Here is a 27603-nt window from a genome sequence, read left to right as displayed (position 1 = left end):
TGTTCCCCTCCTTCCCCTGTTATCCCTCTCCCCCATTCCTCTGGTAACTGTCAGTTGGTTCTTTATTTCAATGTCTCTGGTTATATTTTGCTTGCTTGTTCATTTTGTTGATTAGGTTCCACTTATAGATAAGATTATATGGAATTTGTCTTTTACCACTTGGATTATTTCACTCAGCATAATGCTTTCCAGTCCCATCCATGCTGTTGCAAAGGGTAGGAGGTCCTTCTTTCTTTCTGCTGTGTAATATTCCATTGTGTAAATGTACCACAGTTTTTTGGTCCATTCATTTACTGATGGGCACTTAGGTTGCTTCCAGCACTTGGCTATTAATAGTAAATTGTGCTGCTATGAACATTAGGGTGCATAGGTTCTTTTGAATTGGTGTTTCAGCATTCTTAGGGTATAATCCCAGCAGTGGAATTGCTGGGTCAAAAAGCAGTTCCAATTTTAATTTTTTGAGGAAATTCTATACTGTTTTCCCCAGTGGCTGTACCATCTGCATTCCCATCAACAGTGCACTAGAGTTCCCTTTTCTTCACAACCTCACCAGCACTTGCTGTTTGTTGATTTGATTATGATGGTCATTCTGACCAGTGTGAAGTGGTATCTCATTGTGGTTTTAATCTGCACCTCTCTGATGGCTAGTGATGCTGAGCATCCTTTCATATGTCTCTGGGCCCTATGTATGTCCTCCTTGGAGAAGTGTCTGTTCAGGTCCTTTGCCCATTTTTTAATTGTGCTGTTTGTCTTTCTGGAGTGGAGTTGTGTGAGTTCTTTACATATTTTGGAGATTAAACCTGGTTTCTTTTTCACCCCTCCCTTTTTCTGTTGTTTGTTTTGTTTGTTCATTTATTTTGCTTTTTAGGTACCACATATACAGTATTTTTCGGACTATAAAATGCACAATTTTTTTCCCAATTTGGGAGGAATAATGGTTGTTAATGTTGCTGTTGATTCTCTTTACATTTACATTGGTGAAATATTATGTTACTTATGTTATTAATTATTTTACTACACTTTTTGCTTCAAAAGTTTTTTCCTATTTTCTTTCTCTAAAACCTAGGTACATCTTATGGTCCAAAAAATACAGGTAAGTGAAATCATGTAGTATTTGTCTTTCTCTGAATTACCACTCAGTCTTAAACTCTGCATCTCACTTCCCAGGCCACATTACTGATGTTTGTCTTTGCTGGTGTTTTACCAGCAAATCAGCACCTTTTACAGTCAGTACCTCAAACCTTGCTGGAACAGGCAACACGGGGACTATTCTCTCCTTTCTAAGAGGACTCTGAATTCTAGACCTCTGCTTTCCTGCTCTATACTCCCTTAAGAAAGGTAGGACACATTAATGTCCTATGTCCTCAGTAAGTTTGTGGATACCTTATCCATTCCCATGCTTGCAGTAGTCTCCTCTTTGGAGGCCACTTCCCAAGCCATTGTCCTGAGTTTTCTGAAAAATTTCTAATACAGCTTGTGCTAAATGGGAGTCATCAGTTCTCCATAAAACTCAGCTGCTAACATGCCTGCAATTTTCTTTGAAATATTTCAGTATATATACAGGGTGCCTGTGTACGTGTGTGTGGGTATGACTTAGGTGAAGATAACACAGGACAGTAATCACAAATGCACCATCAGGGCTGCTCTGCAGATTCTGTCAGAAAGGAACACACTCCAGAGGAGGCTTCCACAGCCCTGCTGCTTTCCCTCTCCTCTTCCCCACCCAACTGCTAGCACTGACTATAGAGTCCTGTTTCTACCAAAGGAAACTAGGAGTTATGCTTTACTAAGTTGGCCTGGGCCATTTGGCACCACCACTCTGCCTGCCAACAGGAAATTCCATTTCTATCAATGCGCCTTCATTCTCCCTATGTCTAGGCTCACTAGACATCAACTGCCCACTTTTCTGTATCCCCCTCTCCAATTAAATCCCAACACTAGGTTAGGAAGTATGTTGATTTTTCCCTCCTAATACTCTCAATATTGATTCTTCCTTTCCACTCTGTCAGGTATCATCCACCCTGAAGACAATAGTATAAGCAAAAGTACTTTACCCTTGACCAAGAAATCCTTAATGGTCCTGTTAATAGAGGACTTAAGAGTTACAAAATTTTAGTTCAAGTAATAGATAATAAGCTTAGTAATCAATGTGTGTTCAAGCTTTTGTTCCAGGAACTAAAGGTATGACCCACCCTGACTCTAGGAGACCATAAATAGTCCCACCTTTGCTCCTCAGGAGGACTGCAAGAAATGCAAGATGATATCTGAGCCATTGTACTCTAGGGTGAGATAACCACAGCCCAGGGCAAGATGCTGAAGTCATTTTTTAATCCAATTAACTTTTACCTGAATTCCAACCCCCTTACCTACACTTTGTTCTCCTTATAAAAAGGGCCATTTTAAAATGGAATTTAAGATGGTCTGTTCGAGTATGAATCCATCATCTTCTCAAATCACTGGTCATCGGAATAAAGTGCCCATAAAGATTCAATCCCTGTCATTGCTTATTGGGTTTGGTAGTGACAGGCAGCCTGAACTCTGCTGTCTTTTCCAGCTTCACTGTCAGCCTGACTGACCTTTAGACAAGTTTCTTTCTAATTGCAGACCTCCGACCTCCCTCTACTTATAGTACTTAGTTCAGAACTTGTCATTGTAAATTTTTCTTCCCCATTGAGATGTAAATCATCTCCCAGACTTGCACACTTTTACAACCCAACAGTCTTTCTCAAGGATTAGGAGCCATCCCTTAGAAATGTAATCAGCTGGAAACATAGTATCCCTATCTGGTAGGCACCAATTACCAAACACAGGTGGCCAAATCCTAGCGATAAACACTTACAAACTCAGGAACAAGCCATGTGCTCCACACATCCCACTGATCTCTCTCCCATAAAGTAATGTATTCTACTTTACTATTACTATGAACAATAGTAACACTATTTCTCATAGCATGAATCCTACTCTTAGGTGATTATGAAAGACATTGGGATAGGGAAAGAAAGTATGGTTTTCTCCATCCATTCTTGCCATCTGATTCTAAAACTATTGTCCATATTTTCTTCCTATACCCAATTCAACTAAAGCATGTGGTCATATTGATATTTCTATATCAGAAATTTCTTTATAACTTTCTTACTAAAAGATTTCGCTTCCTCCCTTTGTCAATAATGTTCTACATCCCTGGCATATCAATGAAAATTCATCACCACCACCTCCAATCCACCTGTCTAGGCTCATACTTTCACTTGGACCAAAGCTATCAGGCCTCCCCCATTAACACATCTGACATCTCTTACCTAACTAATCCTTCCCCTTTGATCTATCTTTCTGTTCCAAAATGCCTCCTTATCACTCTAGAATCCCAACATCCCATTTTCTCTGGGGCTCTGTTTATAGATTCTTCAAGAAAATTATCCCCAAAGTAGCACTGTAGCCCTCTAGCTTCTTATGTAACAAATTCTGCCCTCCTCCCACCCTGAATAGATATTGACCTTAGGATCATCTTTGCAAGCAAGAACTAAAAAGGCATCCATTTAAGTGAATTGGGAAAAATAAATATTTTATGCAAATCTCTCTCTGAGATGCCTTTGTTTAAGCCCTTTGGAGATTGTAGCTCTCCACAAATAGTTTAGAGGATAAACTTGCTCCTTTGTATTCCAAATAAAGTGAAAGAAAATTAAAATAAAACCTCAACAGGGACTGAAATTATAATTGGATTTTATTACAAGCCCCAAATATCTGTCCTAGGAAAAGTAACACAAAGGTTCAGAACTCTCCTTTCTCTCAGTTTGTTATTCCCAAGGCAGAGGTTCTTAACCAGAGAGTGAATGCAGGGGGCCTTGAACTTGGATGAGTAAAGAATATATATTTATTTTCACTGACCTCTAAATGAAATTCTGTCATTTCCTTCTATTATAATGCAACCAACAAACCACAACAGTATTAGTAGTACACGTGACTTTGTTACCTATGAAAACAAAGATGTTTTCATAACCCATCAGAGTTGTTACAGACATGTCAAAATGTTATTTGTGCTTATCACTTCTTCAAAATAATGGGAGTTTTTATACTCAATGCTAGGTTTTGTTGTACATTAATAATAAAACACATCTACAATTACAAATGTTTTTTTAACATTTTGATAAATGTATTCCAGTATAATTTGTTTCCTTTGTAACCTTTCAAATTTTATTTCATATGATTAAAATATCATTCTAAGAAATGGTCCACAGATATAACAGTTGGCCAAAGAAGTCCATGACATAAGAGGATGGAACTGGAAAGCATTATGCTGAGTGAAATAGGCCAGGTGTTGAAAGACAAATACCATATGATCTCACCTTTAACAGGAAGCTAAACAACAAAACAAACAAGCAAGCAGAATAAAAACAAAGACACTGAAATAGAGAACAAGGGGACAGTGACCAGAGGGGAGAGGGAATGGAATTTAAGGGGGAAAAAGGGGAGGGATTTGGAGGAACAAGTATGAAGGACACAGGGATGAGGACTAGGGGGGGAGGAAATGGGAGGGAGGTGGGGAGCATCGGGTGGGGGGGCTGGGATGGGAGAAATAGACAAAAAACTGTACTTGAAAAATAACTAAATAAAATTTAAAAAATAAAAATAAATATGAAATAAAAAAAAGAAGTCCATGACATAAGAAAATAGGGTCAAGAAGCCCTGCAAAGAGATGGGGGAACCACTGCCACCACCTGCTCTGATCATGATGATGAAAAACAACAGCTTCTTGGCTACAGAAGATGCTCATCTTCAAGCATGAGGCTGGAAGCAATGTGGTGGTATATCTTGGGTTATTATTGCATTTAATGGAACAAAAGTGTATGACATGAATTTAACAAACTCTATTTTGTCCTAACATTACACCAGATTGCCTATGAAAAATCTTAAATATAGTTCAACACAAAGAGAAGAGGCTCCCCCAAGTGGCAGACGTAATAGATTTCAAGAGCAGGAATTCTCCAAGTATGGACCAAGCAAGGTGCCAGATTGGAAATTAACTGCGTCACTAAGTACATTGGGTGGTTTACCTGACATCTACTTCACAGTATGACTGTCTTCCTGGAGGGGGCAGTTCACTGAATCACATTCTGGCCCAAGTCCCTTGACTCACCATGAACAGGAACCTTGAGTAGCACTGGAGTACCTGTTGTCTATGATGCTCATTTTCCTTCAATTCTCACATGAGAGTTCCTATTTCTATTAGATCAATAGCTCTGAAATCAGTCTTATACCTTGTTTACTACTCCTCCCCAGCAAGCTTAGGACTATTACATATAGTCAGGGCTTAATGAATATGTCATGAATATTATGGTAATAATGTCAATTACTAGACACCTACAATGTGCCAAGCACTTTGCTAAACATTCTACACATATTACTTCATTTACTTTCATAACAATACTCTGAACTAGAAATTATTATCTGTATTTTATGGATGAGGAAACTGAGGCCCATTTAGGCCCCATGAGTTTGAAACCCAAATTTGTCCGACTTCTCAAACTAAGCTCCTTTCAGGATGTTACACGGTTCAAGATTTGTTTTAATGATGATCACCATCTCTACAACAAGATATTGCTGAGGGATGGGATGTAATCAATGCCAGCCACACCGAACCTTTTCAAAAAAGACGCCTGGAGAAGGAGTAGGGGAAGATGCACTTTAGATCATCTCGAGTTCGCCCCCCCTTCGGCTGCTCTGTCGCAGCACACCCCGCAAAGGCTGTGCTGGGGGGCCCCATTAGGCACATGAACCCCATCTGACCTCAGGATTGGAGGCAGATATCGGCTTAAAAGAAAAAAATCACATACGGACAAAATTATCCTTAAACATACCTACAGAAAATGCTGCAGGGCACTAGCCCTACAGCCAGACATTTCTCCAGGATTGAAATAGATTAGTTTCTTAGATTGAACATCAGGTGAAGTAGTTGACTTACTCAGAGGGGCCCTCGAGGCTGAATTATGTTCACCTTTAAACCTGAGAATCACACAGCCCAGCACGTTGTTCCCTCTGTGGAGGCCTCAGGAACTGGGTCCCACAAACACCATCAGGTCCCGCTGTCCGTCTTCATGCTCACTACCAGGCAGAGGTCATCCGGGGAAACTCAGGCCAAGTGACTCAAACTTTAATCACCTACTGTTATCTTAGGGTGCCCCTCCCACCAGATAGCTGAATTTCACTGAGCTGATTGTGTCTTGCATAATGTAGAATAAGTATTTTTTCTACTTTATTCCTAAATATACCAGCAAATTATCAAAGCAAGAAAAATATTCAGCTTAAATTCTAGCTCAAAATCTGGCCTCTACTTTTATTCAGAAGCAGATAAAGAGGTTTACTCAGAGACGTTATCTGTAAGGCGCCCCTCAAAAAACATTTAGAAGTAAAAGACACACACATGGACACTGAGAGAACATTCAAATGGGTAATATAGAACTAATTTAACCAATAAGTGTTCATTTTAAAAAATCACAGTAGAGAGTCAGGCTATTTTAATCTCATTCTGTCTGTGATCTTTGTTTCTATACTTGCTAAAAATGACAGGTCGCTGGGATAATTGACAGGTAAGTCAAACCCCACCTGGAACATATTCGGTAAAGGAAAATACCTGCTGTGCAGGTAGGTGATCAATGAAGTCATTCCCTTGCTTCTCCCTCCCAGCTGATTCAGCTGTTCTCCAGTCATAAAAACTGCTCAGTAACCTCTAACAAAATCTTCACTGCCGTTTGCCCATAAGAATTAAAAGTAATTTTGATTTAAGCCTTGGAAAGTGTTTTTAAATAAACAATGTTAATGCTTGATAAGCAACTTTATTTATAATACATAAATTTTCCTTCAGGCACATTAAAATTGCTGTATATTCCAACACACACATATACTGCACACACATACACACGCTTCTGTAGCTCAATATTTTAAAAATAACTTGAGTTGCACTCAGCAGAGCATTTGACAAGAAGTGGAACACAATGCGACCACATAGTTGTTTTGCTAATGCAGGGAATTCTGCAATCTGGTATTGCTCTGAAACCAACCCCCCGAAGGGCCCATGTGAGCCAGTTACAGATCAGCGTCCCTGAGGGCCTCTCTGCTCTCACCTTATTTATGATCTGGAGGACTCGAATTATACATTTAAATTCTTCCTTGGAATTTTAAGGATTATGAAACCTAGAAACATATCTGTCTCCTCTGTCACATCAGTGGAAAGCCAGGAAGGAAAAAAAAACAACTCTTTTAAAAGACCAGAAGATTGGGCCATTTTCCACATTATTCTGATAAATACAGTCAGCATTATATCGATAAAAATACTTCAAAACCACTCATCCCAGATTTCAAGTGTGAAAGTTCTTTTTTTTTTTTCAGATTCCTAAGGCCCTTTCTCATGCTCACTTTTTTTTTGCTTTCATTTTTGTTTCAGTCTACACTGCAACAAAAGAACACCAATTTTTCCCACTCTTAACTACAGCACATTAATATAGCAATGTATTCAGAGTTAACATTTGGTGGCTTTCTTTTGCCTCGTCTTTCTCTACCAAACTCGGAGGCAATCAAGTCTAAGTGCATCATTGAAAAGATGTGCCTTTCTAATTATGACCTTCCACAGTTCTATTACTCCCTACTTCTTAATGAGAGTTGCCTTGTCAAGCTGAAGCAGTAGGTGGTAAAGAGAAAGTCCACATACCTTTATGTTGGATGAAAAAGGAGGAAAGCACTGGAAAAAAGAGAAACTGTACTGCTTTGTTTCCTTTGTTTTGCTGGGGAACCACATAACCCTCTTGGGAAAAAGTCATAGGCCCCTAAGGTGCTTCTATAATTTAACGCTTTAATAATATTGGCCAAGAGGCAGAAAGGTGGAAAAACAGGGGCTTGGGGGTGGTTATAGGTGTAAACATTATTAACTCTTTCTTCCAACATGAGTCTATTCTAAAATCATATGAAATCAGGAAGTGATAATTCCTCTGCTTATTCATTTTCCATTTGCAACAACAAATAAATGCAGAGTTAAGGTTGACTCCACTGTTCAGTCCCGTATCTCTACTTCAGACGTTCAACTAATATTACTAATATTAACACCAAACTGCCCCTGAAGTATTATTATACTTCAGTGTAAATAATAGATATTATATACAATGTATAATACTATGTATGATTATTAATATACCTTATATATTATTGTGTAAATAATATATGCATTCAGTGTAAATAATATATATATATAGCCTGGCAAGTTGCTAGCGCACACACACACACACACACCCACACACACACGTATTTAAGCCAGAAAGCCATTCAGGAAAAAAAAAACTGTTGTCCCAAGAGAGAACTGAGCCATGTTTGTAGGTTGTGTCTAGGACGTATTCATCTTTAACTTATGATCCTCCCCATTGTCCTCCAACACTAGGGCTCAGATATTGTGTGGTGAGTCATCAAAACCATTCTACTGCAGGTTAATGCCCATCCCGTTCGTGTGCGAATTATAGGGTAAAAACTACCATTTCATTCCTAATTACTTTTGTTGCAAGGAACAAAGAAAGGAAACAAACAAACAAAAAAAGAGCTTGTAACCCACTTGTCAGAAACCTTAAGGTGGTATCAGAATTTAAGTATATTGGACCTGAACTTTATACTCATTAAGCAACTGCTGTTTTTGAGAATGCACAATACAGTTTGCTTGTCAAAAATTTGCCATTTTTGTCATTTAAGGATTATTGATTACATCTTGCCAATTAAGAATTGATAAACCTTGAAGCAGGTAAAAATCCTACCTGACTTTTGACAGTAAATCAAGCCTTACAAATACACATTCTTTGCCCATTGCCTCACTTTGTCCTTACACAATAAACAGGAAAAGGTACTCTTCACTGATCTACGCAGGTGAGATGCTGCAGAAAGAACAAACCTATCGAGGGCCAGAAGCAAAGACAGTAATCCTCTTACACACAGAATGGGGGGAAATTTTCCAAAGGATAAGGATTATGACCAACTAAGAAGAGTCCCAAATGAAGGCTTTAAAAAAGAAAATTAAACTGGTGAGAAACAGTGCACCACAGAAAAGATACGTCCTTTTAATTCTTCAATTTAAAAAAGAAAATAAATCACATAAAGTAATTATCCTGTGTTAATTCCAGGTTTCTCAAGCAAAATCAGATCGCTTTCCAAATTAATGGTGTTTGACTGACATATCTTCAGAACTTGACATCATATTTTTAAAAGATGATTTAATCTTAAAAGATGAAAGAGTGTTTCTCAAAGTTAATAATAGCACACTAAATTTGCTAGTCCAAAATTTACTGTAATTTTGACATGACTTTTATGAAGAAAATATATTTCTTTCTCTTCAGATGCTCTCAGGTTTTCTAGAGAATACATTAAATGTAATTTAGAACTGGATTCTTTTTCAAATGAAGCACTCACATGCTAAAACATCCCTCAGCCTTACCTGTTAATTTCTGGAGAGTAACAATCTATGTTTATGAGTTGAGCCCTGGCTGGTGTAGCTCAGTGGATTGAGCACGGGCCTGTGAAGCAAAGGGTAGCCCATTCGATTCCCAGTCAGGGCACATGCTTGGGTTGCAGGCCAGGTCCCTGGTAGGGGACACCTGAGAGGCAACCACACATTGATGTTCCTCTCCCACTCTTTTTCCTTCCCTTCCCCTCTCTCTATGTTTATGAGTTAAATTAACTTATTTATCAGTTTGTAGGTATCCATATATAAATTTGTATGCTTCCAAGTAACACAACTCATACGCTTATTTATTGCCACACTGTTTAAAATTGCAAAATATTGGAATGCCAGACACAGGGAAGTGGTTGAAAAAACTGGTACATTCACATGTACCATAAAGATGGAATGCTATGCAGCTATGAAAATAGATAAGAAATATCTCTATGAAGTGATACAGAGTGATTTCCAAAATATATTATTCAGTGGAAATGTCAGGTACTGTTACACTGTGTAACGGTAAGAGTTGGAGGTGCTCAAGCATGTCTATTACCAGGACTGTGACTCATTCACTCGGCAAGCACTGATTAAACACCTTTGATCAGCCGGACGCTGTGTGAAAGATTAAAAGACAAATAAGACTTGGTTCCTCTCTTTAAAGAGCCCACAAATCTAGTAGAAGGAGACAGGTAATCGAATAAACACAAGATGTGCATCACGAGTGCTCAGAACACTGCCGGGGCCAGCAGTGAGAGTGGAGGGACGGGAGGCTTTCCCTGGGAAGGAGTATCGGGAAAGTCCCCCAAGAAGAGGGGCCAGTTGAGCTGATCTTAGAAAGTGAACAGAGAAAGACAGGTAGAGAGGGAGTGGGAAGGGCATTCCAGGTGAACGGAGCTGCTCTGAACAAGAGTTCAATACAGGACAGGTCTACAAACAGGATGGGGCAGAAGCAGGTTTACAGTCAATAGGTAGAAAATATTACAATAATTAATAAATAAAAATGCAAGAGTAAACTCTGTTTCCTATATTCACAATTGTAAAACTACTTTTTAAAAAATTTATTGATGAGAGAGAGAGAAACATCCCTTTGTTGCTCTACCCATTCATGCATTCATGGGCTGCTTCTTGTATGTACCCTGACCAGTGATTGAACCCACCACCTTGGCACATCTGAAGGATGCTCTAACCAACTGAGCTACCTGGCCAGGGTCTGTAAACCTATTTTGGCCCCATGATGTATTTCAGAAGAATCTATTAAGAGTGGGAGGGGTTTCCAGGCTATGATAAGGTGGAACCCCAAGTGTACTGCAGTAGCATCTCTGTGTTTACAGAGACTAATAAATGTCACTCCCAATGACAAAAATAGAGTGTCTGGCAGGAAGATGAAATATACCAAAGGAGAGGAAGGTAAACAGAATTATGCAATTTTAGATCCTCCAGTAGCTCCATTTTGGAAAACCATTAAGATAATTTTACACAACTTCTAACCTGAACCCAGATCAGTATAATTGTACATAATGTGTAATGAATTGTTTTAGTATTAGTACTATTACACTTACTATTTACTACTATTACTATATATTCACTAGTATTTAATATTCCTGTTAGCATAATTATAATCATTAGCATAATATTGTTCTACTAATTTGATTTACCAATGTCATAGTATACTTTTTACTTCATGGACAACTTCCTATTCTCAGGACATATTTTATATTTGCTGTACCTAAACTTGTTCCAGTTATTCTCTCTTCCTGGAATGCCTTCCCATCATGCCTTTAAAACTTTATAGTTATTGTGTAACAAAAGCTTGAAAATAAGCATCTTGACCCAGGGCTTGGCCCCCCCCAGCTCGTCAGGGTGCACTGGGCCACATGGAGGCCGAAGTAACCATGGCGCCTGTGGTGACAGAGAAGGAAATGAGTGAGAGGTGCAGGGCTCCAGCACTCCCACAGGCTCGGGCTGCCAAATACAGAGCAAATGCTGGCAGCTGACCCTGGCAAGACTCCGATCAGCCTTCTCCAGGAGCAGGGAAGATGCTCACGTGCAACTTTCTCAAAGGCCAGGGCGATGCCCACCAGCATATCACCTTTTAGGTCACCGTTGGTGACACCAGCTGCACGGCAATCTATTTATTGAGAGAAAGGGCTTCCCAGAGGAAAGTATGGCAGAGAAGGAATCTCCACCAAAGGTGCCTGAGCTCAGGAGCAGTTCTGACTGGCATGGCTTGATTGGGGAGCTCACGGAAAGATAAAGGCCCCTTCTTCCAGCAATCAGTATAACTTTCCAGTCTTGAACAGGGGGAAGACAGGGCCCAGCGAGAAGGCAGTCAAGCACAAGGCAGTGGAGAGACCCTCAAACACCTCAAAGCAGGGAGCGCGCTTGTGCCAGCCCTGCAGACCAGCAGTTCTTTTTGTCCTCTAAATTTCTCACTGCCTCAGGATGTTTTGGTTTTTACTGCCGCAGTGGCTGCTACTCTTGTTCCATCTACTGTGTCAACCAGGAGCCCCCCATAGAGGTACAACCCCGGTCTCCCCTCAGTAGTCTGAGTGCAACCCTGTTGGTGCTCTGAAGGAGCTGGTGGTGCAGAAAGGCTGGTGGCTGCCTGAGTCAGGAGTCTGGGCCAGCCCATCACAGAAAGTTTACCATGACCTGCTGAATGGAGCATTTCATTGAGATTGGCAATGGCACTTCCAAAAAGCTGGCAAAGCATAATGCAGCAGCCACAATGCTGCTTCCAGTGCACACAGTGCCTCTGGATGTCTGGGATGGGAATGAGGCAGAGCCCGATGATAATCACTTCTCTGCTGGTGTGGGCTTCCGTCTGGATGGACTTTGGAACCAGAGCCCAGGTTGCATCTGCGATTCTCTGTGAAATTCAGTAGAGAAAAGATCCTGTCCCTCTGCAGCTGCTCTCTGGGCTGCTTAGGTGCTTTGGGCCCTGCCTGCTGCAGTGTCCTCAGTGAGCTCTCTTAGGAGCAGGCCTTCAATGTCATCTACCTGAATACTGAGGAGTTGAGCCTGAGTGGGCTCTGCCAGTGCTGGTGGAGCCGCCCACACAGCAAACCACCACGTGTCGTGGCTCTGCAACCACCAAGGAAGCAGCTCCTGGCAAGGCTGTTCACCATGTCCTATAGTGCCTCAGGATCATGGCCGGTAGCAAATAAAGCTCCAGGTGGATTTAGGGATGCACACCCTTGCTCCGTGCTCTTCCTGCCATTGGCCAGGCATCTGCCCAGCTTTGGTAACCCTTGGAGGTGTCATCTCTACCTCTGACACAGGCTGCCCCCTGCAGGCTGAGGAGGGTGTGGTGCTGGGAGCCACAGCCCAAGTGCTGCAGTGACCCCTGGAGTCCAGAATAAATGTGGTGCTTACTGGATTCTTAAACCTTGATTAAAAAAAAAAAAAAAAAAAAAAAGGCATCTTTGACCTAGAAATTCCTTTTTGGGGAATTTTTTCCAAGATAAAACTCTGCAAAAATTTAACATCTCATCTTAATTGTAGATTATAGAGTTGCTAGGTTAGGAAAGTAAAAATTTAATACCTTAACATGATATTGTGGAAATGTCTTTATTGATAAGAAGAAAGATATATACACTCAATTGTTAAGAAAGCAGATTCCAGAAAATCTAAAGGGCATTTTTTTCTTCTGGAGACAGTTTTAGTAAACCACATTCTTCTAGGACTTCAACCATTTCTTCTAAGTTTTCAAATGTATTGGCATAGATCTGTTCATAAGAGCATCACATTTTCTTTTATGGCTGCAGCACCTGTAATTGTGTCTCCCTGTTTATTCCTAACACTGTTTGTGCCTTCTCTCTCAGATTTCTCATCTTGTCAAAAATAAAAAACAAAAACAGGTAGCTTTTTTTCCTTCCTTCTTTATTTCTGGTATTTTTGTTTTCTATTTTATGCCCTTGTATTTTCGGGTATGTTAGTTTTTAGTCCTTTTTAGCCGCTTAGTTTTTTAGTCTTTTCTTTACTCTCAACATAAGCATTTGTGGACATATATCTCATTTGTTCTATTTCTGCCGGCTCATTTGACTTTTTATCTTCTACCCTATCTCTTGTAAGTTCTATTCCTGATTTGATTTCATTTCAAAGGACAAATGTTTTTAAAATTGTTTTATTCCACCTAGAAGTTTGTTCATATTTCCTTCTGCTTTAGGTGTGTGTTTATTCTGCTATGTATTCTTTAACACTTATTTATTGTTGTTTTCCTCTACGCCTTTGCAGAGGCCCCACTCTGATCCTTTCTGGTTATCTGTGATGTTTACACGAAGGCCACCCCTTGTGGAACAGCTATCTGTTGAAGAACATTGGAAAGAGGACAGGAGGGATGACCTGGGAGAGCAAGTAGAGGTATGTTCACTTGGAAATTTTCCCACCAACCCCCTGCTCTGGGCATAAGCCTCCACCCCAGGCTCTCATGTACAACTGACTTACAATTAAGCCTGGAATGTCCCTGATCAAGACCAGCGTCTGCAGGGCTGACTGCCTGCTACCCTGTCTGCCCCATCGCACCCCTCCAACAGCAGGAGTGACTCATCTGTGCATTCCCCCAGTTTTGCTTCATTTTCCCTGTCATTCCATCACGTCTCTCAGACCCCAGGGGCATGCTGGAGGCCTGTCTGAGGCATGCAATTCCAACAAAAGGATTTCCAGTTTGACCTCTGGGGATATGCTTCTTAATTTTGAAAGGCTCTGCATATTGTTAAAGATCACAGGGCCATATGCTTGCTCTCATATTTCTTTCACAGTTGGGTCCAGACTTTACCTTAGTTAGCAGTAATTATTCATGAATTGTGGTTTTCTGATTGTGCTGTTTTCTAGGAACATTAAATAATGAATTATCATCTCTATTTCACACAACCTCCCCACCCCACCAATATCTACCAGGTCAGCTTCAGACCCTAACCTGGTTTCTCTGCCTTCAGTCCTTCACATCTCCACACACCACTACCACGGTTATAGCGTACTAAAATTCTGTTGCATTACGTCACTTTCCTCCCCCAAAACCTTTGTGGTACTTTGTGATCCTCAACATGATATTCCAGGCCTTTCATGACATGCCTTAAGTCTATCTTCCCAGCCTCATTGTCCTTGAGGCCCTCCATTAACCTGACACTAAATGGCAGGAATGATCCTACCTCCAGAGCCCATTTATATTTGATCACAGTGTACTTCAAAAATTGCCATGGTGACACCCTCCCTTTTGCCAGTCAGAACAAGTACCCCTGTTTCCACGTGTCCGGCTTGTATTACAGTCAGTCATTTATACACTTGTCACCCCTCCTGAACTTCTCTCCCTTCGAGGGATCATCCAAGACTTCTTCATTCTACAGCATGTGCTGCAGCAGCTAGCTCACTGGTGCTCGACACATATCCACTAACCAAAAGGAGCAATGCCACACTTACCACTGGGAATGGTACCTTGGGGGTCTGTTTCATGTGAGTGTGAGCAGTATAAAGCACTATTCCAGGCTCTAACCCACTCCCCCAACCCTCTGCTACTCTTACCCTCCCCTGTGAGATCGAATGTTAAGATTTCTGCCTTGCATAATAGATAGAGTAAACCTTAAGGTTCACATACATGGCAGGTACTGAAAGCAAACCCTCCAATAAATGTCATATCTTTGCAATTTGTACTCTCCTTTTACTACTGCCACAGCCTAAATCACCATGTTGATCTCGAATTTACGTTTAAAAAACCACAAACAAAGATGCAAGGTGGCAATGGAAGATAGATATTAATACTTCCTTCCAGAGTCAAACTGAAATTAAAACTAAAATATAGAGCAATAAACCTGAATAAACATCTGAAGACTAGCTGAAGAGAAGACTTATAACCAAGGATTTACAGAAGTCACATCAAGACTAGTAGAAGGGCAGAGATGTGAAAAGGACTGGCCTCAATACCATGGGCAGTGGCTGAGATTCCAGAGAAATATCTCAGCTGCAGAAGTCCCCCCAAGAAGTGTGGGGTCTCAACCCCGAGATGGGCTCCCCAGCCCAGAGCACCAGAGTCAAAAAGAGGTACCCACATAATACCTGGCTATGAAAATCAGCAGAAATTCTCTCCACCAGGGGGAAGCAGGAGTCTGCTAGAGATACAGGCATTCACCTAAAGGGCCAGCATCCAAAATCTCACTCACAGCTACTCACCCTGGGCTCTGGTAGAGGGAGCACAGAGTACACTAGAGTTATGGAAGGGGAGACCGGGGTTTGTGGTCCTGAAAAGACAGTTTAAGGGACAGCCACCAAGACACTTGTGCCAAGTCTCTCCTACAACTATAAATACCATCTTTCTGGTGTGGAGCACTGCTCTCCATATGGCTAGCCTGGGGAAAAGCCACACCTCCACACTCTGGACTCCCTATAGTTCCACCCTAAAGAGCTTATACCTTGCTGAGGAGTCAGCTGTCTGGGCCCAGGTATAGAAGTCTGTAGAGACTCAGGGGGTGTCAGTGAATGAGGTGTGTGGCTTTTGGGTGGTAGCCATTCACTTCATGGTCCCCTGAATCTGACTGGTGCCTCCCTCTCATAAGAGATCTGCTAGCCCCACTCTCTGCGCTCCCAGTAGATCCCCCCTTCCAACTGCTGCTTATTCTGCCCCACCAAGGTCTGGACATAATTGGGAACAGACTGTGTGTGTGGCTCTGCAGAAGAGGCACACCCTCCATTTTGCAACAAGACTGACCAACACCTCATGGGAGGTGCACTAGCCCCATCCTCCTGCCTCCCGGTGGCCCTGCCCTGCTAAGATCAAGATCCCAGCAGGATCTGGAACAGACTGAGTTGTCTAGCTCTAGGATGGGATCATTTTCCCCTCATATACCTAAGGACTGTAGAGCCCTCCCTTCAAAAGGCCAAATCTTTGCCTGTTTGGGACTGATAAACTCTGCTGACCTCACCTTGATGACTCCCTGAGAACCTGCCCCATCACAAAGTATGTAAGTACCCAGGGTCATAGCTTGATTGGTATGCAATGGGATCTTCGCTGAGTGGCTTCAGAACCAGCACTGGCCTTTAAGTTAGAAACTGTATCAATCTGGATTAATTCCTTTACCTAGTGACTCACTGAGACACTATCTTGTGCAACTTGAGTATCACCAGAGGATCTAGTAGTGACTAAGCCTGATAGGCAGCTGAAGGGTGTAGGCAGGATAAGCAAATCTCAGGATACCTTGGGACATTTGCTGACCTCCACTAGGCCAGATGCTAGTAAAAGCTGTCTTTGGTGTACAGCTTGATCCTTTCCACATACCCAGGCCAAGCAGAGGCAGCCACAAAGTACAGTTTACACACTGTAGCTCCAAACAGGTTGCCCAGGGCCAGTCACAAGCAGAGTCTGACATTTACTACACCAGAGTCCCTCCCAAGAGGCCCCAGAACAAACATACTCAGTGGCCAGCTTCAGACAACATTAGAGCAGAATCCAATTAGCTTCAAAAGCAGCATATCCAAAGGAAGATCTCAACAGGCACCAGATCCTGCTGAGGCAAATTCCACTTCTTGTGATAAGCACCTGTATAGCAGCTCATGCACTGAAGTTATGGGTCAATCCTTACAATCAGCAAGCCTGAGTGTTGACACCATACAGAAATAGGCCAACAGAAATCAAGACTCAAGTACAACAGGAGAGCCCATATAACCCACATAAGGGACATTCCTGGAGCACCCAGCTCAGGTGATGAAGATTGTATCACTGGGTCCCACAGGACACCTATTCTACAAGGCCACTCTATCAAGACTGGAAGTCACAGAAGATCTATCTAATACAAAGAAACAAATGCTAAGAGGTAGCTCAAATGGGAAGACAGAGAAACATGCTCCAAATGAAAAAGCAGAATAAATCTCAAGAAAAGTAGCTAAATGAAAGGCAGGCAATCCATTTACCAGATACAAAGTTCAAAACAATGGTTACAAGAATGATCAAGGAACTTAGTGACAACTTGAACAAAGAGACTCTAAGCATAAAAAAGGGCACAGAAATAAAAATGAACCTATCAAAAACAAAGAATAGACTACCTGAAATGTAATATACACTAGAAGGAAAAAATAGGAGATTAGATGAAACAGAGGATTAAATCAGCGATTTTTGGTAGACAACGTGGCAGAAAACACCCAATCAGAGCAGCAAAAAGAAAAAGGAATTTTAACAAATAAGGATAATTTATAGGGCATTTAGGACAATATGAAGTGTAACAATATCCAGAGTACTAGAAGGAGAAGAGAGAGAGTGAGCAATGGATTAAAAAACTTTTCTTCAAGAAATATTAGAAGAAACTACAACTTTCCTAACCTGGAGAAGAAAAAAGGCACACACTTCCAGAAAGTACAGAGTCCCAAATAAGACGAACCCAAGGAGGCTCACACTAAGCCACATCATAATTAAAATGGAAAAAACAAAGAGAAAAATTTTAAAGTAGCAAGAGAAAAGCAATTACTTACCTACAAGTAGCTCACATAAAACTGTCCAATGATTTCTCAACAGAAACATTTCATACCAGAAGGGAGTGGCATGAAATATTCAAAATGATGAAAAACAAGGATCTACAACCAAGACTACTTTATCCAGAAAGGCTATCATTTAAAACTGAAGGACAAATACAAGAGTTTCCCACAAAACAAAAAGCAAAAGGTATTTGTTACCACCAAACCAGTATCACAAGATATATTACAGGGCCTTCTTTAAAAAGAGGAAGAAGAAAAAGAAAAAACAGAGGAACACATTCATAAAGCATAAAATGGCAATAAATGTGTACCTATCAGTAATCACTTTTAATGTAAATGGCTTATATGCTCCTAACAGAAGACAAGGGTAGCTGAATGGATAAGAAAACAAGACCCATATATATGCTGTCTATGCAATCTACCTCAGAACACAGAGACACATAGACTAAAAGTAAAGGGATAGAAAAGATATTTCACGCAAATAAAAATGAAAAAATGCTGGGGTTGTGATACGTATGCCTGGCAAAATAGATTTTAAACCAAAGACTATAGTAAAAAACTAAAAAGAACACTACATAATAATAAAAGGAGAAATCCAACAAAAGGATATATCACTTTTAAACCTTTATGCATCCAACATAGGAGCACCTAAATGTATAAAGAAAATCTTGATGGACATCAAGAGAGAGATTGACAGTAATACAGTCATAGCAGGAGATTTCAACGCTTCTTTGGCATCAATGGATAAGTCTTCCAGACAGAATATCAACAAGCAGGCAGTAACCTTAGAGGAAACACCAGACTAGATGGATTTAATTGATATCTTTAGAACCTTTCACCCCAAAGCAGCAGAGTACACATTCTTTTCAAGTGCACAAAGAACAATTTCTAGGATAAATCACATGTTAGAACACAGAACAAATCTCAATAAACTTAAGAAGACTAAAATCATATCAAGCATCTTCTCTGACTGTAATAGTAAGAAACCGGAATTCAATTACAAAAAAAGACAAAACTGAAAAAAAACTCCATAAATACATGGAGAGTAAGTAGCGTGTTACTAATCAATGAATGGGTTAACAATGAGAAAAGGGAAGAAATCAAAAGGTTACTTGAGACAAATGAAAATGAGAACACAACTCCAAATCTATGAGGCACAGTTAAAGTAGTCCTAAAGGAAAATTCATAGCATTACAGGCCTACATCAAGAAACAAAAAATGTCAACATTCTAACTTTACATCTAATGGAACTAGGAAAAGAACAAAAGCAAAATCTAAAGTGAGTAGGAGAAAAGAAACAGTAAAGATCAAAAGTAAAACAAAAGATCAATGAAACCAAGAGCTGTTTTTTGACAAGATTAACAAAATTGACAAACATTTAACCAGATTCATCAAGAACAAAAGAGAGAAGATCTATAAAAATAAAACCAGAAATGAAAGAGAAGTTGTAAACCTCCAGTCAAGATGGAGTCATAGGTAAACATAGCTTGACTCCTTACACAAGCACATCAAAATTACAATGAAACTATAGAAATACCATCATTTAGAACTGAGTGAAATTGAGTGAAATCAAATTGAGTGAAATTCTGACAACTATGGAATTAAAGAAACCACAGCCATCCAGACCGGTAGGAGGGGCAGAGTGAGCTGGTCCCACATCCATGTGTGGTAGATAAACATTTGGGAGGAACGTCACGGAGTGAGGAGTTTCAGTCCCACACCAGACACCCCAGACCAGGGTTCCAGTGCCAGGAAGATAAGTCCCCATAACTTTTCACTGCAAAAACCAGTAAGGATTGAGTCAGTAGAAGAAACTTCTGGAATCCCAAGCAGTTCCTCTTACAGAACCCACACGCGAACTTACTCAGACTCACTCCCTCTGGACTTCAGCACTGGGATAACAACCAGTGACATAAGGGGAGGAACTGAAGTGTCTGGCATCAAGTCAAGAGCTGGGGGACAGCTTTCTCCCAGATAGGCAGAAGTGATTGTTCCTTTTCTGAACCCTCCCCAACAGAGCCACAGAGCCACAGAGCTACCTGGCGGGTGCCACATCGAGACTCTATCAGCCTGGCTAACACTGTTTGCCCCTCACTGGAAATCCTCTGACAATCCCACCCACCCAACTTATGGGTCAACCCAAGCTGTTAACAGTGGTTTTTCCAAAGGAATGGCTGGTTGGCTCATACTTCAGAACTGCCTCTCAAATAAGCAACAGCTGGTTTTAGCAAGCTCCCAGCCCATGAATATTTTGGTAAGGGGCCCCAGGCCTGACATTGGCAACAGCCAGCCGAGGTTCACAGCTTGGCTTCTCCTAAAAACCTCCATCCAAAACAATTAGCAGCCATCTGCTGGTTGCTTTATAGCTCATGTAGATGATGGCCCCAGGCAGAACACAGGTGGAAGCTTACCGTGGCCTGCACCACCCTGGAAACCCCAGTTTATGCACTCAGTGGACAGCTGCAGACCACATCAGAGCATCACTTCTTGTAGCAATATTTTCCTGATATGTCTCCTCAGTCAAGGAAAACAAAAGAAAAAATAATGTGACTACATCAAACTAAAAAGTTTTTGCACAGCAAAGGAATCCACCAACAAAATGAAAAAACAACCCACTGAATGAGAGAACATATTCTCCAGTAATTCATCTGATAAGAGATTAATACCCAAAATTGATTAAAAACTTATAAAACTCAACATTGAAAAACAATCTAATTAATAAATGGGCAAAGGATATGAACTGACGCTTTCCCAAGGAAAACATACATGTGGCCAATAGACATACGAAAAGATGTTCAACATCACTAATCATCAGAGAAATGCAAATTAAAACTATCATAGGAAAACTACAGTGTGATATAGAAAGGCTATTACATATAAAGAAAGGCTATATGTGATAGCCTTTCTCACATCTGTCAGAATGACTATCGTCAATAAATCCACAAACAAGTGCTGGTGAGGATGTGAAAAAGGGGAAGAATCCTGTTGCACTGTTGGTGGTAATGCAGACTGGTGCAGCCCCTGAGGAAATCAGTATGGAGTTACCTCAAAAAAATTAAAAATGGAACAGGCTTATGACTCAGTGATTCCACTTCTGGGAATTTACCCAAAGAACACCAAAACATAAACATGAACAACACAGAATCAAAAGCATAGACTGAGTGCTATCAGAGGGGAGGGACTGAGGGACTGGATGAGAGAAGGTGAAGGGATTAAGCAAAAAATTATAGATAGATAGATATAAATGATATAGATATAGATAGACATAGATGCACACACATGTATATATATGCACACATAGACACAGATAGCCAGTGTGGTGATAGCCGGTGTGTAAGGGGGTTGGGGTAGGTGGAGGTGGGCTAAGATGGTATAAATGGGGGTGGAAAGAGACTTTGTTTGGGGTGAGGGCTCATGATACAATGTGCAGATGGTTGCTGAGTTGTACACTTAAACCTTTATGGTTTTGTGAACCAATGTTACCCCAATAAATTCGACAGTGCACTGTTGGTGAGAATGCAGACTGGTGCAGCCACTGTGGAAAACAGTAGGGAATATCTCAAAAAAACCTAAAGCTGGAACTGCCCTTTGATCCAGCAATTCCACTACTGGGACCATACTCTAAGAATCCCAATTCACCAATTCAAAAGAACCTATGCACCCCAATGTTCACAGGAGCATTATTTACAATAGCCAAGTGCTAGAAACATCCTAAGTGCCCATCACTAAATAAGTGGATCAAAAAACTGTGGTACATTTACACAATGGAATATTACACAAAGGAAAGAAAAAAGTAACTCCTACCTTCCATGAGAGCATGGATGGGACTGGAGAGCATTATGCTAAGTGAAATAAGCCAGTTGATGAAAGACAAATACCGTATGATCTCACTTATAAGTAGAACCTAATCAACAAACCAAACAAATGAGCAAAATATAACCAGAGACATTGAAAAGAACAAACTGGCAGTGACCAGAGAGGAGCAGGGAGGGGAATAATGGGGGAAAGAAGGAAAAGGGGCAAGCAAAAGAACACAAATAGAGGACTCACGGGCACGGACAAGGGGAGATAAACTGGCTATGTGAGTGGGGGTGGGGTGGGGTGAGCAATGGGGAAAAATGCAGGACAACTGTGAATGAACAACAATAAATTTAAAAAATAAATTACGTGAAATGGGAAAAAAATGAATAAAACTTTGTAATTTAAAAAATATTAATATTTTAAAGATACCTCTGAGACGAAATGTACAGTTCCCTCATAATATATACAAAGTAAATATGTCTGGAAGATGGTGCAAATACCCTAATTCAGAATTAAAACAGGTTCCAAAAGAATAACCTTTAGTACTTTAAGAATGCCACATGAAGTGTATGCTTTTAAGTGACTAAGGATCCATCAAAATGCACATTTGCCCCAGAAATTTCACATCTGTTAAATAAAATTGGTTTGACCTCTTCTACAGTCAAAGGTGAGTTACTTGAGAAGTAAGTAAGGGGCCTTTGAAGAATGAATGTGTGGGACCTACAGAGGCTGTGGAGTAAGACAATCTGTGTAGAAGAATTTTGAGGAATGGAGAGGTAGTGGTTAATATGATATTATATCACGAAAGGGCGTTGGAGATTGTCCATCAGTTTGCAAACATTGTTTTTTACATTATTCTAAAAAAAAAAAAAACACCCAACATATGAAAGCAACAAAACTGGAGCCAATCTAATTGAAGTGGGGGTTTGGACCAGAGCCACGCTAGGCTTTCTCTTTACCCAAAGCCTACACTCCTACTTCCATGGTGGCTGACAGAATCAACACCTATGGAATCCATAAAATACTTCCCAAAAGCCCCAGAGAAAACTTCTAGTGCACTGTAATACTTTTACTTTACTACACTTTACTACTGCTAAGAAAGATGCTGAGAGATGAAGAGCTTCCTTTTTGAAATGGTGAACTACATAAAAAGCAAATAAAAATAGCTAATTGACTGAAGATGGCAACAGAGTAGGATGGAACGGATTCCATTTCCCCCGTACACATGGGAGAAAATCCTGGCCGAGTTACGGAGGAACAGCGCAAACAGCCAACAGTTCCACAGCATATATGAAAACGGGGGACCAGAAATCCTAACAGTCACGGAAAAGCCAGACGGTAAAGAGATGGCCGCAGTACGATGGTCTCAGGGAAGGGAGCAAAGACAGGAGCAGCCACAGCTTCAGCCGGCGCACGGCACCTTCCGCCCGCCTCCAGGATCCTGGTGCGTCTTCCATGGACTCTGGGAGCCCTAGGCCTGCCAAAGGATCCTTGGAAGAGGGCTGGGTTATCACCTCCCTCCATCCCCAGCCAAGGAAAGTTGGGCGCTGGGAGAAACTTGTTTGCTAGAGTTTGCAGAGAGGATACTAAGGACAAAGCACCGAGATCAACCAGCCCTGGACTCTGTGGTCACCAGCCCTGGAGAATTGAGACACCCAGTGTGGTGCTCTGACTCTGATAGTCACTAGTCACCAGTCTGGCTGGGGGATTAAGCTGTACTGAGAAGCAGGTTTTCTAAAGAAGACAGTTTTTGGAAAGTAAACTGAAGGATTCTTCTGCAACAGCTGCTCGGCCTGCTCCCTACCCAGCCTGGCAGCGAACCGAACTTGGCACAGAGCCTGGAGTTCCCCGACAGAACTGTGATGGGTCTGTGCCCCAACCCGGAGGAACTAGGCAGCCTGGCTGGCAGACGCGCATGCGCATCCCAAAACCCAGCCCACAGTGATAACCCCCGGGAAAAGAGTGCTATGAGGAAGGCCTAGATCCCCTTCAAGGGGCGCTGGGGAGAGGTGACGGGTTGGCTTTTGGGAGAGTGCTCACAGAAAGACCACACTAAAGACCTCAGCCTGCTACAGCCAGAAAAACCAGTTTGGCCAGTTTGAAACCAAGAAGAGATTTTTTTTTTAAGTAATCTTTTTTCTTTTTAATTTTATTTTGTTTTATCTTTTAATATTTTTTCCTCTTTTTTCTTCTTTTCTGTTTTATTCCTTCTTTCTTTCCAAACATCACTTTTTCCTCCCTTCTCATGCCTTTTTGTTGTTGTTGTTTTTACCCACAAGCAACATGAACAACTTGGAACTGCAAAAAGACCAGAGCTGAACCCAAGGAAGAGGCTTCCCAACAGTAGAGTCAGAGAGACAAATTTCACTTTGCTATAGCAGAGAAGCCACAAATTGCTTCATATTTCTATTATTTTTTAAAAATTATTCTCACTTCTTTTACATTTTAGTAGTATCTTTGTAGTCCTCCTCTTTCTATATAGGCTTCTTTGCCCTGCCTGGTTATATTGTATCATTTGACAGGTTTCTCTTGTTCTCTCCTCCACAGTGTATTGCTAATTTTCTACACTTCACACCACTTGTGTTCCTTTAGCATACTACGCAAAGTTCTATACCTCTTATTCAGACAGATCACATAGAGTCTGTCATGTGATTGTTACTCTAATATTATTGTAAATAATAGCTGTTCTATACAACTGTAAATACTTCACAACACATCTCCTGAATCTTAGTCCACTTGACAGTTTCCTGAATTCTATTACTGGAGTAATTCATTCTATTTGCTCATACACTACACCTATTTACTATCCTTTATTCTCACCTTACCCCAATCTGACCTACCGCAACCTCACTGCTTTCTAGATCCAACTCACTAGCCTTTCCTCTACAACGAGAGACTTATCTTGTGTCCATCCTTTCTAAAAAGTGGCTAGTTGGGTTGAAGATTATGGTTAACACTGTATAGCCAAAGGATCTCCTATCTCTTCTCTACTAGCTGTGACTATAAATATCATAAAATACTCTCTTACTGTCATGAACCATTTTGCCCCCCCCCCCAATTGATCACAGACACACAAAAAAGGAGTAGGTGGAAGCGGAGAATGCCAGGATAACTGAAGGAGACTGCACCACTGAATTTCACAGGTATTATACCACAGAAGTTCACACCATAAACCCAGGGAGTAAGAACAGATCAATTTAAGAAGCTGAGGCCAACAAGAAGAGTCTCACAAACAATGGGAAGACAAAGAAACAATCCCCAAATGAAAGGAAAGGAGGAAGCCTCAGGAAGAATGTTAGATGAAATAGAGGCAAGCCAGCTATCAGATACTGAATTCAAAGCACTGGTTATCAGGAAGTTCAAAGAGCTCACAATGAGCTGCCAGAAACTACAGGGGACCTACAATGAACTCACTGCAAACTATATCAACATGAAAAAGGAAAGAGAAACTATCAGCAAGGGACAAGAGGAAATGAATAATATCATCATTAAAATGGCAAAATTCCAAGACAAAGAGAAAATCTTAAAGGCAGCAAGGGAGAAAAAGGAAGTAACATACAAGGGAGCCCCATTAAGGTTACCTGCTGACTTCTCAATGGAAACGCTCCAAGCAAGAAGAGAATGGCAAGAAATATTCCAAGTAATGAGAACCAGAGGACTACAACCCAGGCTTCTTTACCCAACAAGGCTCTCAATCAAGATAGAAGGCCAAATAAAGAGCTTCTAAGACAAAAGAAGCCTAAAAGAATATGCCTCCACCAAATTAGCTCTGAAAGAGATGCTAAAAGGACTGCTTTAAGGAAAGGAAGAAAAAGAGAGAGACAGAGAGGAACACAGGTACAGAAATGGCAATGAGTAAGTACTTATCAATAATAACCTTAAATGTAAATGGATTAAATGCTACAATCCAAAGACATAGAATAGCTGAATGGATAAGAAAGCATGACCCACACATATGCTGCCTATAAGAGACCCACCTCAGGACAAAAGACCTACACAGACTAAAAGTGAAGGACTGAAAACAAATTTTCTAAGCAAACAGACAAGAAAAAAAAAAAAGCCAGGGTATCAATACTCGTATCAGACAAAATAGACTTCAAAAAAAGGGCCATAAAGAGAGACCCAGAAGGTTACTTCATAATACTCAAGAAAAGAATCCACCAAGAAGACATTAACATCGTAAATATATATGCACCCAACATAGGAGCACCCAAATATATAAAGAAAATCTTAGAGGACTTCAAGAAAGATATTGACAGCAACACAATTATACTAGGGAATTTTAACACACCACTGTCAAAAATAGACAGATCTTCCCAACAAAATATCAACAAAGGTATTGTGGCATTGAACAACGCCCTAGATGAAATGAACTTAACTGATATATATAGAGCCCTTTATCCCAAAGAAGCTAAATACACATTCTTTTCAAATGCACATGGAACATTTTCAAAAATAGACCACATGATAGGACACAAAACAAGCCTCAACAAATTCAAGAAGTTTGAAATCATACCAAGCATTTTCTCTGACCACAAGGAACTGACACTGGAAACCAACCCCAAAGGAAAAAACCCAAAAGACTCAAAATCATGGAGATTGAATGGCATGCTATTAAACAACGAATGGGTCAAGAATGAAATTAGGGAAGAAATAAAAAAGTTTCTGGAAACAAATGAAAATGAGCTGTCAACAACCCAAAACTTATGGGACACAGCAAAGGCAGTCCTGAGAGGGAAGTTCATAGCAATACAGGCTTACCTAAAGAAAATAGAAACATTTCAAACAAACAACCTAACCCTATGCCTGCAAGAGCTCAAGGAACAATAACAAAGACAGTCCAGACCAGGTAGAAGGAAGGAAATAACCAAGATCAGAGCAGAATTAAATGACATAGAGACTAAAAGCACAATTCTAAGGATCAATGAATCCAGGAGCTGATTCTCTGAAAAAATAAACAAAATCAACAAGCCTTTAAGTAGGCTCATCAAGAAAAGAAGAGAGAGGACCCAAATAAACACAATCAGAAATGAAAGAGGAGAGATTACAACTGATACCACAAAAAAAAGGGGGGATTGTAAGAAATTACTACACAGATCTGTATGCCAAGAAACTGGAAAACCTAGGTGAAATGGACAAATTTCTAGAAAAATATAATCTTCCAAAACTCAATGAAGGAGAAGCAGAAAGCCTGAACAGACTAGTAACAGCAGATAAAATTGAAGCAGTAATCAAAAAACTCCCGTCACACAAAAGCCCTGGACCAGATGGTTTCACAAGAGAATTCCACAAAGCATTTAAGGAAGAGCTAACCCCTATTCTCCACAGACTATTCCAAAAAATCCAAAATGATGGAAGACTCCCAAACTCTTTCTATGAAGCCAGCATCATCCTAATTCCAAAACCAGATAGAGACACAACAAAGAAAGAAAACTTCAGTCCAATATCATTGGTGAACATAGATGCTAAAATCTTCAACAAAATTTTGGCAAATTGCTCCCAACAATACATTAAAAAGATCATACACAATTACCAAGTGGGATTCATCCCAGGGATGCAAGGATGGTTCAATATTTGCAAATCAGTAAATGTAATACATCACATAAACAAAAGCAAAGACAAAAATCACATAATTATATCAATAGATTCGGAAAAAGCTTTTGATAAGGTACAACACCCATTTATAATAAAAACACTCAGCAAAGTTAGAATAGAGGGAGCATTCCTCAATATAATAAAGGCCATATATGAGAGACCTACAGCCAACATCATATTCAATGGGGAAAAACTAAAAGCTTTTCCACTAAGATCAGGAACAAGACAAGGTTGTCTACTTTCACCATGTCTAATCAATATAGTATTGGAATTTTTAGCCACAGAAATCA

General features: G+C 40.5%; 1 pseudogene; it reads left to right on the top strand.

Annotated features, from left to right (window-relative positions):
* Positions 1–11399: 11399 nt before the first annotated feature.
* On the top strand, positions 11400–12627 carry LOC119046653 (RISC-loading complex subunit TARBP2-like; annotated as a pseudogene).
* Positions 12628–27603: the final 14976 nt, after the last annotated feature.

This window comes from Artibeus jamaicensis, unplaced genomic scaffold, assembly GCF_021234435.1.
Source record: "Artibeus jamaicensis isolate MK-2021 breed Jamaican fruit bat unplaced genomic scaffold, CSHL_Jam_final contig_402, whole genome shotgun sequence".
NCBI lineage: Eukaryota > Metazoa > Chordata > Mammalia > Chiroptera > Phyllostomidae > Artibeus > Artibeus jamaicensis.
Note: the sequence above shows the minus strand (reverse complement) of the source record. Positions and strands in the feature narration are given on the sequence as shown.